Source organism: Chiloscyllium punctatum, chromosome 21 (genome assembly GCF_047496795.1).
Source record: "Chiloscyllium punctatum isolate Juve2018m chromosome 21, sChiPun1.3, whole genome shotgun sequence".
Classification (NCBI taxonomy): Eukaryota; Metazoa; Chordata; class Chondrichthyes; order Orectolobiformes; family Hemiscylliidae; genus Chiloscyllium; species Chiloscyllium punctatum.
The window spans coordinates 7,120,315-7,134,884 of NC_092759.1; positions in this window are offsets into that span (position 1 = coordinate 7,120,315).

Genomic DNA, 14,570 nt, shown 5'->3' on the forward strand with positions numbered 1-14,570 from the left:
AGAATTTGGAGTTATCTGGACCTCATTGTCTGAAAAATTCTGAACAGGTAAGAATTGTCACTGCAGTCAAGAACTATTTGGATGAGCATTTGAAGTACCATAGGCAGCCAGCTAAATGCTGGAAAATAGGATTAGAAAAAAATAATCTTCCATGACCAGTACAGACACGATGATACATTTGTTCCTCCCTACATGCTTTAAAAATCCCTATCCCTCAATGATTTTATAGCCCTCCTGTTATTATGAGAGCCAACATTCTACTATCATTCCTGATTACATGCTGCCCCCTGTGCTAGCTTTCTGTGTTTCACCCACATGTTCTCCAAAGTCGCTTTCTCCATTTAAATAATAATCTGTGCTTTTGTTCTCCCCTCCAAGATGAAAAACGTCACTTATTCCAACATTGTTAAATTTTTGCCCACAGACTGAAGTTATCAATACCTCTCCATAAACTATTTGAATCCCTCCTGCAAGCTGTGTTCCCACCCATTGTTACGTTGTCTGCAGTTGTGAACACAGAACATTCACTCCTTTGTTCCAAGTCATTAACAGCACGCAGAGCCCATCTTCTTCAATCTCAGGTGACCCTCAGGTTAAACCATCACCAGCTGTCTCCCAGTGGTTAAACATTTATTATGAGCAACTGTTGTTTTCTTCAATATTTACCTCCGAAGCGGAACCAGTCGCCATCCTGTCTGCCACTCTGTTTGGAATCTTGCCCTCACTGTGAACCAATAGTTCAATCACTGCCTGACTTGCAGCAAGCAATAAGGGAGGCAAATGGAAAGCTGGTCTCCATTGCAAGAGGATTGGAATTAAGATTTAAGGTGCCTCACTGAAGCTCTACAGGGACTTGTAAAACCACTCCTGGAGCAGTGTGTGTTGTTTTGGTCTCCCTAACACAAAGAGGACATTTTCACCATTGGCAGAGTACCTTCGTGACTGTTCCGTCACTCGATAAGGTCATAACTGATCTGATTATCCTCAAATACATTTCCCTGCCGTTTTTCCTTAATCCTTGATTCCCTTCCTGATTAAACATCTTCCTGTCACAACCTTGAATATACTTAAGGGCCCAATCTCCACAGCCCTCTGACAAGACTGTGGATTTTTCTCTGACAGAAGCCAATCCCCCTCATATCAGCCTGAAATGGATGATCCCTTATTATGAGATGATGCTTTCTGGTCCAGGATTCTCCCAAAAGGGGAAACAACCTTTCTGTATCTAGCCTGTCAAGTCCCCTGATAGTCGTGTATGTTTAAATAAAGTTGCCTCGCATTCTTCTTACTTAAATATGTGCAGGGCCAATCCACTTAACCTCTCCTCATACAACAGACCCTCCATCCCTGGGAACCTCCTCATAAACAAGATGTGAAAGTAGGCTCAGGGTCCATCGGTGAAGTCCAAATTATGGTCTATCCCTCAGCCATTGACAGGCTGTGTCTGAACTAGGTTTCCAAGTGGACAGAGCAATGTTTCGCAGACCTCCCGCTCAGCTGCTCAGGGCTCTGTCCCAGGCACAGACCGTCCTTCAGGGCTTCATCAAAGATCAGTCGTGGTGCTGCTGAGAGCTGTTCTGCTGGAACTGTATAAAATGTTGTCCTGGTTTCCTTATGTGCACTTCTGGAATCTACATGATAGGAGGGACGTGACAGCAGTGGGGATTGACCAGCATGTTGCCTGAGTTGAAGAGATGCACTTGTGAAGACAGATTGGAGTCTTTTTTTCCCTCAGAACAGATTAGATTCAGAGGGGGCATTAGATTCCCTACAGTGTGGAAACAGGCCTTCAGCCCAACAAGTCCACACAGACCCTCCGAAGAGCAACCCACCAAGACTCATTTCACTCTGACTAATGCACTAAACACTATGGGCAATTTATCATGGCCAATTCACCTAACCTGCATATCTTTGGACGGTGAGAGGAAACCGGAGCATCCCCATGCAGACACAGGGAGAACGTGCAAACTCCACACAGACAATCACCCGAGACAGGAATTGAACCTGGGACTCTGGTGTTGTGAGGCAGCAGTACTAACCACTGAGCCACTGTACCATACATGATAGAGATGTATCAATGAGAGGCACAGACAGGGTAGACAGGAAGAAACTACCCCCTTTGATATAGGCAGAAATGGGCAGAGGACATAGATTTACACTAAGATTTAGAGGGGTTGTGGGATTTTTCTTTTATTCTGTCGAAGGGTAGTGGGAATCTGGAACTCACTGTCCGTAAGGGCAGAAAGGTTCATCATATTGAAGAGGTATTTAGATGAAAGATATTAGGGATATTAGGGTATATCTCCATATCTCCCTGAAATTGTAAACGCAAGTGGCTAATGGAGTAAAGAGGGCATCAGGCATGCTTGCCTTTATTAGTTAGGTCATTGAGTTGGCAAATTGCAACTGTATGAGAGTGTAGTGAGTCCACATTTGGATTACTATATGTAGTTCTGGTCACCATACTAAGGGAAAGCTTTGGAGGTGTCAGAGAGGCTGCAAAAGTGGTTTACCACAATGTTGCCTGGATTAGAGTGTCTTAGGTATAAGGCGAGGTTAGACAAGCTTTGATTGTTTTAGTCGAAGGTTGAATAAATCACCATTAATAGGGCACCATTTTAAAGTGATAAGTGAGAGGTTTAGAGTGGATTTAAGGAAGAATTGCTTCACGAGGAGGCTGGGGTGCAATGGAGACTGTAGGGATCTGGAATGCACTGTCAGAGAGGGTAGTTTGAATTTAATTTACTCATGTGTAACTTGGGAATGTTGTGCTGAGCTGCCTTCTTGAATCACTGCAGTCCACGTGCTGTAGGTAGACACACAATGCCTTAAGAGAGGGAACTCCCTTGCTTTGACCCAGCAATTGTGAAGGAAGGATGGTATATTTCCAAATCAGGACGCTGAATGGCTTCGTGGGAAACTTGCAGGAGGTGGTGTTCCTACTTAGCTCTTGTCCTTGTCCTTCTCAATGAAAGTGTATTGGCAGATCCTATCGAAGGATATTTGGTAAATTTCTGCATTGCAATCTTGTAGACATTACACACTGCTGCTATTGAGTGTCGGTGATGGAGTGAGTGGATGTTTGTGGATGTCAAGTAGTCTGCTTTGTCCTGGATAGTGTCGAGCTTCTTGAGCATTGTTGGAACTGCAGTCACCCCGGCAAATGGAAAATATCTCAACATGTTCCTGACTTGTGCTTTGTCGATGGTGGATAGGGTTTGGGGAGTTACTTGTCACAGTTTTCTTAGCATCTGACTGGCTCTTGCAACCCCTTTGTTTACTGGCGAATCCACTTGGGTTTCTGGTCAATGATAAGCCCAAGGATGTTGATAGTCGTGGATTCAATGAAGATTGCAGCATCGAGTTTCAAGAGGAGTTGATTACATTGTCTGTTATGGGAGATGGTCATTGTATGGCAATTCTGTCGAGAAAATATCACTGCCCGAGCCTAGATGTTTTTCAGATGTTGTTGCATTTGAACATGAACTATTTCTGTATCTGAGAAGTTGCGAATGGTGCTTAACATTGTGCAGTCATTGGTGACCACCCCTACCTTTGAACTTACAATGGTCATCAGGCTGATCCCCGGAATGGAGGGAGTATCTTATGAGAAGTGATTGAGTAGAGTTGGACCTGTACCCATTGGATTTTAGAAAACTGGATTGGTACCTTATTGAATCATGCAAAATTCTTAGGGGACACGACAGGGTAGGTGTGGAAAGGTTGTTTCTGCTTGTGGCAGACTCTAGGACCAGATGGACATCCGCTCAAAATAAGGATGGGATGGGCCAAAGGACCTGTTCTGTTCCTGTATAACTCCAGGACCCTCTCCATGTGAAATGAGCACAGCCAGAAGTAATCATAAATGCAGTGAGTTTTATTCAATCCAATGCAGGAATATTGGGTGAGTCACTCATTACCACTGAAACAATTGAGGTGTGACTGCATTTAGCACAAAGTAGAGCTCTGGTCATTCTTCCCCAGTTGGAACTCACAAGTTCTTGCAACACTTAAAGAAAAAGAAACACTTCCCATTCGTTTCAGTCTCATTCTCTGCACATGCGCTTAGTCTGCAGTTTCCATTGTCTTTTCCACAGCTGAATGGCAGACCTGGTTTAAGAGAGAGGAAAGGATCACAGAATGATAGAATGTTGTGGCACAGAAGAGGCCGATTGGCCCATCCAGTTTGATTCCCTTATCCAATTTCCTCCAGGCTCTTCACACAGCTTCTATCCCAATAACTATTCATTGTTCCCATTGTTCCTTCATTGATGCACATAAATTCACATTAGAACTTCCCAGTCTGAGCTACATGGAAGGGAAAGACAATGGGACAGTCTCTTTCAACTCCCCCAAACCAACCTCCTGTGTAACTTGGAGACTAATATTCTGCACTGCAACAATGAAATCGCTGTTACCCGAATACAGGCAATGGAGGCAGTCCAAAGAAGGTTCACCAGGGCTGATCACAGGCAGTGGGGGATTACTGTATGAGGATGGGGTGAATAGGAGTGATGTTGTACTCATGGGAATTTCGAAGAATGGGATGATGCCTTATTGAAACATAAAAGATTCTTAAGGGACTTGACAGGGTAGATGTGTTGAGTTTGTTTCCCCTTATGGGAGAGTCATGGAACAGAGGGTATCCTTATTGGAAAGGGGTCACCTTTAGAGTGATAAAGAGGAATTTCTTGTCATGGAGGATATTGGTCCTGTGGTGTTCTTCATCAAACAGGGTGAGGGGGGCCTGATTTATTATAATTGATTTTTAATTCATAATGAAAGTAAAGGTTATGGGGGAAAGGCAAGAAAGCAGAGATGGGGATGATCCGATCAGCTGCGATCTCATTGACCGGCAGAGTAGACTCATTTGACTGAATGGCCTGCTCCTCTGTTATGGACAAAACATGAAAATGAAACGTTCTGAAATGTCTCACATATTAATTACAGAAACGAATATTCAGTTGTCAATGTGACGCATCATCAGATATTGGAGACGTGAGTACTGCATTATTCAAAGGTTTGGTTTGAAGGACAGAGGGAGTGAGGATTGGAAGATTATGAGATGGAATTTGACTGCTGAAAGTATGCTGGCCCATGATGGTTCACATTACATGCAGGACCTCAGATTCGAAGTGTTTCAGAGAATGAGAGATTGCAGAGCTACTGTGTGGCTGAGAAACCCAAGGGAATTCAGACACACGACTGAATGAAACCCAGAAGTCACAAAAAACATGCATGGCATAGCAGCACCAGTTGAGAAGACTGAATGACCTGATCCTTTTGCCCACCTCCACCCATCCCTTGCATATCTCCACAAAGTAAAGGCTAAAGACTTTGGTCCTGGAAATCTTAAGCAGTCATTGATGGAGTGACTCGGTAGGTTTGGCAGCATCTGTGCAGAGACATTAAAAGAAAAGCAGAGTTCAGGTTTCCAGTCTGCAGAATGTCTTCAGAACTAGAACTTGAAAGTGAGCAGTGTTTTTCTCACACCTTGGATGCTGCTAGACCGGCTTGGGATTTCTACAGCATTCTTCATGGTCGACTTTCTCACCTCCCACCGACACCCAGAGTTCCTTTTCAAAATCAGGACCAAAGGCATCTGTCAACATCAGCGACGCAAGCAGCAAAATCAATGCTTTCACCATCCTCTGCTGATCACTGTCCGGCCAAAATGTGAGTTGCAGGTGCACCGGAGCGTGCTATATGAACAAACAGACAGTTCAGTAGTTAATCATCACACAGCTACAGAGGGCTTAGTCACCACTTTCAATGTGATAAAGGGCCAGGCCACTGATGAAGCCCAGTGTGAATGTGGAGGGGGGTGGGGGGGCGGTAGAATGGTGCATGCTTGTTACAATCTTCCATAAAGCTCTTTGTAGATGTCACGGCACATGGAACCTGTGAATTGTGACTTTGAATTTCTAACCCACTGCACTGCAGGATCCGGGAACAGAAGAGACTTCCTCAGAGTGAAGTCAGCAGCATTAGCAGAGCCTGGGAAGTCTGCGAAATCGATTCCAGCATCTGTCTGATCACTTTTGATCAAATACCATCTGCCAAGGCCGGATTAGAACTGAAATCCTCAAAATGAGAATGGGGACTCGACTGAGAACAGTCCAGTAATAGAATCACTAGGCCATGAACTCCTAAATAATCTCATCCCATCTCATTCCAAACCCATTTTCCAGCACTTGCATCACATTGAGAATATCAAACAGTATAGCACAACAACTGGTAATTTGGTCTGTGCCAGCCATGATGCCATTCTGCTCTAATTCCACTTAATTGCTTATCCCTCTATTCCTGCCCATTGATTTGTCTGTCCAACTGCCTCTTAAACTTTGTAAATGCAACTGCTTCGACCATCTCCTCTTGTAGCATCTTCCAAGTACTCACCACCTTCTTCGTAAAAAAACTTTCCTCACACATTTCCTTTAAAACTTTCCCTTTTCCTTAAACTTATACCCCCTAGTATTTGACATTTCCACCCTGGGATAAAGTCTATCCACCCTATGCATGCCTCTAAGATCATCTTTAAGCTTCAACCATCTCGTGAAAATGATACAAGTTTGCCGAAATTCTCATTACAGCTAATACATGCAACATCCTGGTAAACCCTCTTGTTCTTGAGAAACTTCATGAGGATGATCCCAGGTACAAAAGGACTGCCTTATGAGGTGAGGTTGAGTAGATTGGCCCTGTAATCATTGAAGTTTGGAAGAATGAGAGGCAACTTTATCGAAACATTCAAGCTTCTTAGGTGACTTGATAGGCTAGGTGCAGAAAGGTTGTTTCCTCTTTTGGGAGAGCTTACAACCAGAGGGCATTGTCTCCGAATAAGACGTCATCCATTTAAGGCAGAGCTAAGAAGAAATTTCTTCCAGGAGAAAGTGAGGACTGCAGATGCCGTAGATCAGAATCGAGAGTGTGGCACTGGAAAAACACAGCAGGTCAGGCAGCATCCGAGGAGCAGGAGAATCAATGTTTCGGGCATCAGCCCTTCATCAGGAATTCCTGCTCCTCAGATGCTGCCGGACCTGCTGTGCTTTTGCATCACCACACTCTTGACAAGGAATTTCCTATATCAGAGAATAGTGAATCTGTGGAATTTTTTACCGAAGGCGGCTATGGAGTTTGGGTTCTTAAGTGCATTCAAGGCTATGACAGAGAGACTTTTTTTTAACTATGAAGGGAATGAATGGTTATGGAGAAAAGGCAGGAAAGTGGATTTGAGGATGATCAGATCAGCTATGATCTCACTGAGTGGTGGAACAGTCTCGGTGGTGAGAATGTTCTCTTTGCATTACAGTAAAACTACACAGAATGCTCCAGGAGTAATCTCAACGAGTCCCTCTATAACATCAGCGAGGCATCCCAAATCTGAACTCCAATCATCTTGTAATGAAGGCCAACATACTACCTGCCTTCCTCATGGCTTGTTGCGGGTCAAGCAGTGAGGAAACTGTTGATACACAGTGTGGGCAAGTTTCCAAGCAGCCTTAGAGGAGTGTCAGACAGGATGGTGACTGGTTCCACCTCAGAAGTTAATATTGAAGAAAACAACAGCAACTCATATAAAATGTGTAACCATTTGAAGACAACTGGTGGTGGTTTAACCTAAAGGTCACCACACCCCGGGCAATGGGAGAGATTGAGACAGTGGGACCTGCACGTTTTAATGACTTGTAACAAAAAAGTGAATGTTCTGTGTTCAAAATTTCAGGAGGGGTAAAACAGTTTAAAGACAGATATTGAGAGTTTAATTAGTGGGGGAAATGTTGGCAAATAGTGTATAATGTGGGAAGATAAGCGGTTGTTCATCATGGAAGGGAGAACAAAACATCAGAACATTATTTAAATGGAAAAAGTTGCAACACAAAAGGACTTGGGGGAGACTTGTGTATGAAACATAGAAACATAGCACGCAGTGACAGGAGGTAATTGGGAAGGGGAATGGAATCCTGGTCCTTCTTTCAAGCAGATTCGATATAAGAATAGAGACGTCTTACTAAAACTGCACAATATGTTGGTGAGACTACAATGGCATCCTGTGGGTAGTTTGGTCCCTTTGTTTAAGCAATTCAGGGAAGATTCTTGGTATGCTGGGACTGTTTTATGAGCAAAGGCTAAAACACTTGGAACTGCACTTACTGAAGATAAGAAGAATTAAAGGTGATCTCAGGTGATATATATTGGATGCTTAAGGGAATTGATAGGGTAAATCCTGAAAAGATGTTTCCCCTCCTGGGACCAGAGACTTAGAGTAAAGGAACTTCAGTTTAAGACTGAGATGAGCAGGCATTTCTTCACTCAGAGGGTTTGAATATTTGGAACTCCCTGCCACAGAGAGCTGTGGAGACCAGGATCCTTGTGTATTTTTAAGGCTTTGATAAATAGATTCTTGATTAGTAGGGGAATCAAGGAGTACAGAGAAAGGTCAAGAAAGTGGATGTGAGGAATGTTGGAACAGCCGTGATCCTGTTGAATATCAGCGCAGTTCTGCAAGGTAGAAGGACCTACTCCATGCCCTATCTCTCAGAATAGTATAGAACATCCTGTACTGTCATGTGCACTCAAGTACAGAAGGACAGGCGTGCAGTGAAAAGTTTCACAATATCACCTGTTATGGCGCAATCTTCAATACAAACACTTAGATATAAATTGTAGATAGAAAAGAGGAATACAAAAGAAAAGTAGAATTAGAATCCCTCCAGTGTGGAAATAGGTCAGTTGGCCGAACAAGTCCTCTGAAGAGTATCTCACCCATACCCGGACCCCTACCCTATTAGTCAATATTTATCCCAGACGAATGTTCCTAACCTAGACATCTCTGAACACTATGGACAATTTAGCATGGCCAATTCACCTAACCTGCACATCTTTGGATTGTGGGACAAAACCAGAGCCCCCGGAGGAAACCCACGCAGATACGGGGAGAGTGTGCAAATTCCACACAGACAGTCGCCCAAGGATAGAATCAACCACTGAGCCACCGTGCTTCCCCCCACTGAGCCACCGTGCTGCCCCCCACTGAGCCACCGTGCTGCCCCCCACTGAACCACCGTGCTGCCCCCCACTGAACCACCGTGCTGCCCCCCACTGAGCCACCGTGCTGCCCCCCACTGAACCACCGTGCTGCCCCCCACTGAGCCACCGTGCTGCCCCCCACTGAGCCACCGTGCTGCCCCCCACTGAGCCACCGTGCTGCCCCCCACTGAACCACCGTGCTGCCCCCCACTGAGCCACCGTGCTGCCCCCCACTGAGCCACCGTGCTGCCCCCCACTGAGCCACCGTGCTGCCCCCCACTGAACCACCGTGCTGCCCCCCACTGAGCCACCGTGCTGCCCCCCACTGAACCACCGTGTGCCCACCACCATCCCTCTATAGTGACGTTACTTTAAAGTGTTTAAAGAATAAGATGATATAAAACATAGTTAAAGGATTTAAACATAGTTACAGTCAGATTTTAAAAAAGTCTCCATCCAGGACTGCCTCCCCCACCTTGGCCAATGCACCGGGGCTATTTCCCCACATTGTCTGCTGCTCCGACTTCCACCCCATGCTGGCCTCCTTCCGGGACTTTTTCCTCCACGTCGACTAATGCACCGGGGCTATTTCCCCACATTGCTGCTCCGGGACAGCTTCCCTTTGCTGGCCTCCTTCCGGAACTGCCTCCCCCACCTTGGCCAATGCACCGGGGCTATTTCCCCACATTGTCTGCTGCTCCGACTCCCTCCCCATGCTGGCCTCCTTCCGGGACTGCTTTACCTACCTCAGCCAATGCACCAGGGCTATTTCCACACATAGAACATAGAACATTACAGCGCAGTACAGGCCCTTTGGCCCTTGATGTTGCACCACCCTGTCCTACTAATCTGAAGCCCATCCTCCTACACTACTCCATGAATGTCCATTTGCCTGTCCAATGACGACTTAAATGTACTCAAACTTGGTCAATTGCAGGCAAAGCTTCCATACCCTTACTACTCTCTGAGTAAAGAAACTACCTCTGACATCTGTCTTATACCTATCTCCCCTCACTTTAAAGTTGTGTCCCCTCGTGGTTGCCGTTCCCATACTTGGAAAAAGGCTCTCCCTGTCCACCCTATCTAACCCTCTGATGATCTTGTATGTCTCTATTAAGTCACCTTTCAACCTTCTTCTCTCTCATGAGAACAGCCTCAAGGCCCTCAGCCTTTCCTCGTAAGACATTCCTTCCATACCAGGCAACATCCTAGTAAATCTGCTCTGCACAATTTCCAAAGCTTCCACATCTTTCTTAAAATGTGGTGACCAGAACTGTACATAATACTCCAAGTGTGGCCATACCAGAGCTTTGTACAGCTGGCAGCATAACCTCCTGGATCCGGAACTCAATCCCTCTATTAATGAAGGCCAAAACACTGTATGCGTTCTTAACAACCCTGTCAATCTGTGTGGCAACTTTCAGGGATCTGTGCACATGGACACCGAGATCTCTCTGCTCATCTATAGTCCCAAGAATCTTACCATTAGCCCAGTACTTTGCATTCTGATTACTCGATCCAAAATGTATCACCTCACACTTGTCCACATTAAATTTCCATTTGCCACCTCTCAGCCCAGCTCTGCATCCTATATATGTCTTTCTGCAACCTACTACACCCTTCGTCACTATTCACAATTCCACCGACTTAGTGTCATCCCAGTATTATCCTTGGTTGGCCCTAAGTTAACTCTCGTCATTCTTTTATTCCTGACATACCTATGGAAAGCCTTAGGGTTAATCCTGATCCTATCGGCCAACAACTTCTCATGTCTCCTCCTGGCTCTTCTGAGCTCTCTTTTTAGGTCTTTCCTGACTTCCTTGTAACCCTCAAGTGCCCTAACTGAGTTTTCACATTTTGCCCTAACATAAGCCTTCTGCTTCTTGACCAGGGATTCCACTTCCTTAGTTATCCATGGCTCTCGCGTTCTATATCTTCCTCCCTGCCTGACAGGTACATACTTATCTACGGCACACAGGAGCTTTTCTTTGAATAAGCTCCAAATTTTAATGTGCTCATCCCCATTCTATACTTCCTAAATCTTTCCCAATTGCATCGTAATTTCCCTTCCCCCAGATATTGTCTGCTGTTCCAGAACTGTCTCCACCACTGCGGCCAAATGCACCAGGGCTATTTCCACACATTGTCTGCTGCTCCAGGACTGCCTCCCCATGCTTGCTGCGGCTCCCAGGATTCACCTCCACGACCTACCATCTCTCCATTTAAGGGAAAAAAGGGGAGAAAAAACATAAAAAGAATAGGCAGAGCAGAAGAACTCTGATTGGAGCCTCTTTATCTGCCGTCATCTTGTTGTGTATTCTTATGACTTTTTTTTTCGGCTGGTGCAGGAATGAAATCTTCATTGTTGGCATCACCTTGTATCGCATTCCAGCTAACCAGCCAACTGAGCTAGCCAACCTCAAAAGTGACACAACAACAATGATATAAATATGGGAAGTTCAAAGACCGTATGCATATGATGATACACAGGAATTGGTCAAGATAGAGCCGGGAAAGCTAATTGTGAAACAGAAAAGGAGAGGTTGTAGGGAATATTCAGGAGGGAGAAAAGGGAAGTGAGAGGGGGACAGAGAGAGTGGGGGGGGGTGGGGGATTCAGAGAGAGTCAGGGAGAGGTAGCGAGATTCCTGCAGCAGCTGAATACTGCTGAGTGCCCAAATATCAGTTCATCCAAACTGTTGCCATTGTGTCAATGTAGATTATATCTCTTTGTGTGTGTGAGTGTTGAGGCGTGATTGTGAATGCCAGTGTGTGAGTGCATTTTACTGTGTGTACATGTTTGTGTACGGAATCTTTGTAAGTGAGTGTGTATATCTGTGTGTACAGTCCTGAAGAAGGTCCTGCCTGAAACATCAACCCTCTTGCTCCTCGGATGCTGCTGGACCTGCTGTGCTTTTTCCAGCGCCACGCTTTATCAACTCTGACTCTCCAGCATCTGCAGGCCTCACTTTCTCATGTGTGTATGTGCATGCGATTGAGAGTGTGCACTTGTCAATAATTGTGTGCATGGGTATGTATATTGTCTATGTGTGTCGTGTGACAGTGGATATGTGTGTGTCTTCTCTGATTGTTTAAGTACTGTGTTTGTTTGAGTCATGTGTGATACTGTGTGTGAGTGAGTGTATGTCTTTGTGTGCATGTGCTTGTGTGTGTGGATATATATCTGTGCATGTGAATGTCTGTGTATATTTAACTCTGTGTGTGCGAGTGTGTAAGGTTTATGTGTGTCTGTGTGTATGAGTGCATGCGCATGTCTGACTGCGAGAGTCTGCAAGTTCTACTGCGTGTGTTTAACTTTTTATGTGTGAGTGTGAGTGTGGCTGTGCTTGTGAGAGAGTATGTATGCGTGTATCTGTGTGAGTGTCTGTATGTTGTGCATGTCACAATCTTTCAGCGTGTGTTTTTGTGAGTATGAGTTAGTGTTTGTGTGAGTCTGTGTGTATTACTGTTTAACTCATAAGTTAAATGACTCCTTCCCATACACATCACAGGTTCTGTCCGTGTTGTGGTTTAACAATTGCTAACTGCATCGTACAGCAGAAAGATGAAAACTTCCTATTCTTAGTTCTTGTGTTCTTGGTGATGGCACACCCAGGCACTGATGATGACGAAGCTAAACAATGTCTTTCCATTAAAGGTGAATCCATCACTGCTCAAGTAGCCTTCACAAGCATTCAGCAGGTCAGACTGAAATAATTTATCCCCGTCCACTCTGCTGGCTTTAGCTGACATGAACCTCAAATTTGATTCCTGAAGAAGGGCTCATGCCTGAAACGTCGATTCTCCTGCTCCTTGGATGCTGCCTGACCTGCTGCGCTTTTCCAGCAACACATTTTCAGCTCTGATCTCCAGCATCTGCAGTCCTCACTTTCTCCATGAACCTCAAATCAATCAGTTAATATGTACAATAATCACAGGGAGGCAATGGGCTGGTGGTGCTATCACTGGACTGTTAATCTAGAGACCCAGGCAGGTTCTGGGGACCCACCATGGCAGATGGTGCAATTTGAATTTAACAAAAGTCTGGAATTAAGAGTCTAACGACCATGAATCCATCATCAATTGTTGGGAAAAAACATCTGGTTCACTAATGTTCTTAATCTGCCATCCTATCTGGTCTGCTCTACATTTGACTCTGGACCCACAGCAATGTGGATGACTCTTAACTGCCCTCTGGTCAATTAGGAATGAGCAATAAATACTGGCCTAGCCAGCGACACCCTCATCTCATGAATGAACAAACAAAAATTGTTTGAAGGATAAAAGCCAACATTTATTGCTTGTCCCTTACAGCCCAAATGGCATTAGGAATGAACTAAATTACTCTGAATCGGGAGTCACATGTAAATTAGGCCAGGTAATGAGTGCGGGTTTCCTTCCTTAAAGGACATTAATGAAGTAGATATTTTCTCGTTTTACCCTGCCACCCCTTCCGACCCTGATAATCAACAACATTTATACATCTGCTATTCGTCTCTGAATTCGCTATGATCTCTCAGTCCCATGGTTCCAACGATGTCCTGAGTTCATCTGCCTTACCTGTCAGGCACACCCCCCTTACTAGTTTAAATCCTCTGGAGCAGCTCAGGAAAATCTCCCTGCCAGTATATGAGTCCCCTTTCAATCCAGGTGCAACCCATCCTTCTTTTACATGTCACCACCATCCCAAAAGAGATTCCAATGATGCAAAAGTGTGAGTGCATCTCCCCTGCACCATCTCCTCAGCCATGCATTCATCTTGCTCTGTCCTCCTATTCCTGCCCTCACGAGCACATGACCCTGGAAGTAATCCAAATATTACTACATTTGCGGACCTGCTTTTTAAGCTCCTGCCTAATTTCCTATATTCTTTGTTCGGAACCCTTGGCCACTTGTCTCTCTATGTCCTTGGATTCAATGTGTACAATTACCTCCAGCTGGTCTCTGTCTCCTTTGAGAATATTCTGCACCCTCTCTGAGGGATCCTTGACCCTGACACCCAGTAGGCATCATATCATCTGATATCTCATTGCCGGCCACAGAAATGTCTGTCTGTGACTCGGACTAGAGAGTCCCTTATCACAGTCAATCACTTGGAACCTGACTTACCCTTCATTATATTGGAGGCAATCTTGCTACTAGAAACCTGGCTGTCAGTGCTACCTTCCCATGAGAGTACCTCACCCCTACATTTTCCAAAAACAGCATGCTTGTTTGAAAGAGTGATAGCCATAGGATACTCCTGCATGACCAGCCTCCCTCACCAACCTTTCCAATAGGTAACCCTGACTGTATCTGTGACTTTTCTCCTTTTCTATAACTTCTATCCAACCACCAGCTTCTATAATTTCCTCATTGCCTCTAACTACTTCTCGAGCCTAACAATGCGATCTGATAGGATTCGTAACAATGTTATTGAAGGGGATTTGGAGGGACAGGATTTACGTGCACATGGAAAGGCAAGGACTGGTTAGGGATAGTTAAAATGGCTTGTTGTGTGGGAAATTGGCACTCATTAAATTTGCAGATGATACGAAGATA